The sequence below is a fragment of the Lactuca serriola genome, chromosome 8 (genome assembly GCF_051521515.1).
Source record: "Lactuca serriola cultivar US96UC23 chromosome 8, Lser_US96UC23_V15, whole genome shotgun sequence".
Taxonomy (NCBI): domain Eukaryota; kingdom Viridiplantae; phylum Streptophyta; class Magnoliopsida; order Asterales; family Asteraceae; genus Lactuca; species Lactuca serriola.
In genome coordinates, this window is record NC_136415.1 from 334,118,396 (window position 1) to 334,120,572 (window position 2,177).

The following is a 2,177-nucleotide window of genomic DNA, read 5'->3' on the forward strand; positions in this document are numbered from 1 at the left end:
TCCATTAAGTCTCTTTCTGCATCAAATTCTTCATCAAAAATTGTGGACTTGCTGGAATCTTCACTTATGCACTCCTCCAATAGTTCATCTAGCATGTCAATTGAGAACGTCGTGTCGTCACTGTTCCTTGCATACTTCATGGCTTGATCAACCCCAAAAGTTACAGATTCATCACCTACCCGCAAAGTAAGCTTTGAATCCCTCATGTCTACTATAACACTCGCAGTGTTGAGGAAGGGTCTGACGAGGATGATCGGGACTTGAGGATCCGCCTCCATATCTAGAATTATAAAATCCGAGGGAAAGATGAATTTGTCCACCTTGACTAGTAAGTCTTCGCATATGCCTCTTGAGAAAGTGACTGTCTTGTTTGCTAAGTGAATTGCCATGCGAATTGGCCTTGGTTCCGGGAGATCCAACTTCTTAAAGAATGAATATGGCATTAGGTTCACACTTGCTCCCGAATCGGCTAAGGCATGAATGGTAGCCAAGTTGCCAAATGGGCAAGGTAGAGTTATGCTTCCCGGGTCACCCTTCTTCTTTGGTAGCTTATTTATCATAGCAATTGAGCATTTTTCATTGAGGACCACCTTCTTCACTTCTTCCATCTTCCTTCGATTAGTGAGAAGTTCCTTAAGGAACTTAGCATATTTAGGCATTTGGGCGATAGCTTCAATGAAGGGTATGTTGATTTGAAGAGCCTTGATATGATCTAGAAACTTCTGGTACTCCTGTTCCTGTTTCTCCTTCTTAGCTCGGGCTGGGTATGGCATTGGAGGCTGATACAGCTTTTCAGGGATATGTTCCTTCGAATTTGGCAGTGTACTCGCCGAGTCCATATTTGGTACTCAGTGAGTAGAGCTGTCAGATTGAAGATTATGATTTTCTGCTTGATTTTCTTCTTCCTCCTTCTGTGCGTCTTTGGGTGCTTCGTTCTGAATAGGGGCCAGAGGAGTGATTATTTTCCCACTTCTGGTTGTAACTATATTTATGTGCACGCCTCGTGGATTATTTTCGGTTTTACTGGGGAGTTCGCCCGGGGATCTTTGGTTGATTTGTTGAGCAAGTTTCCCTAGCTGCGTTTCTATGTTGTGAATAGATGCTTACTGGTTTCTAAGCATGGTCCTTGTTTCTTGAATTGCAACATCATGACCACTACGTCTCTTTTCTGAAGCAGCTACAAATTTGGTAAGCATCTCTTCCAAACCTGGTTTTCTTTCTTGTGCCGACTCTTCCTTTTGGTAAAACCCTCTTCCTTTCTACCTGAACTTCTCCTCCTTAGCCTTCTTGTACTCTTCATATGGGAGCCACTCTTTCTTTGGTTTTCGCCAATCTTCATCATATCGGTCTCCACTTGAGTAACAAACTTGCACCTTCTTGTTTCCATTTTCATCCAAGTCGCAATCTCTAGTAAGATGAGGCCCATTGTAGTTTTCACACCCCACCCGAATAGGATGGATCGTTTGATCCATTTTATCCATCCTCCTATCCATGGTTTTTAGCATAGCCATGACCGCGGACAAGTCTTCAGTAGCTGCATATGCGGCTCCCCTAGTAACATCATTTCTTGGGTTGTGGTACTCTCTAGAGTGCTCAGAGAATTCTTCAATTAATTCCTTGATCACCGGGGGTGGCTTCTTTGTGAGCGAGCCTTGCGAGTCAAGTAACTGCCTGGTTGTGACATTGACTCCATCATAGAAAATGGAGAGTTCTTGCTGGCTATTTAGGTCATGGTGTGGCAGTTTCTTAGTATGCTCTTGTACCTCTGCCAAGCTTCATATAGTGATTCTCCAGCTTGTTGTTCAAAGTTAGCTATTGCTTTCTTCAGTTTGGCTATCTTGGAAGGTGTGCAGAAGTGATCAATAAATTCTTCTTTCATCTTGGCCCATGTGGTGACTGATCCGGGGGGAAGTGAGTTGAGCCAGTCTTTTGCAACACCTTTGAATGTCACCGAAAGCATGCGAAGTAGATGAGTCTCGCGAGGCACATTTAGAACATTGAAGTAATTGGCTACATCATTGACTTCATCCAAATGCTTCTAAGCATCTTCGTGGTCTTTTCCATAGAAAGGTATTTCTTTAAGTAAAGCTAGGATATGACCCTTGAGCTCAAAAGTAGCAGTCGCAGGAATTGCGGGTTGCACAAGTCCCGGGCCAGTGTCGTCGCGCATCCTCTTC

General features: G+C 43.7%; 1 non-coding gene across 1 annotated transcript; it reads left to right on the top strand.

Moving 5' to 3' along the window:
* Nucleotides 1-1,725: 1,725 nt before the first annotated feature.
* Nucleotides 1,726-1,831, top strand: LOC145071688 (small nucleolar RNA R71). Its single transcript, XR_013690695.1, has one exon. It is a non-coding gene; the product is annotated as a small nucleolar RNA R71 (small nucleolar RNA).
* The last annotated feature ends 346 nt before the right edge of the window (nucleotides 1,832-2,177 follow it).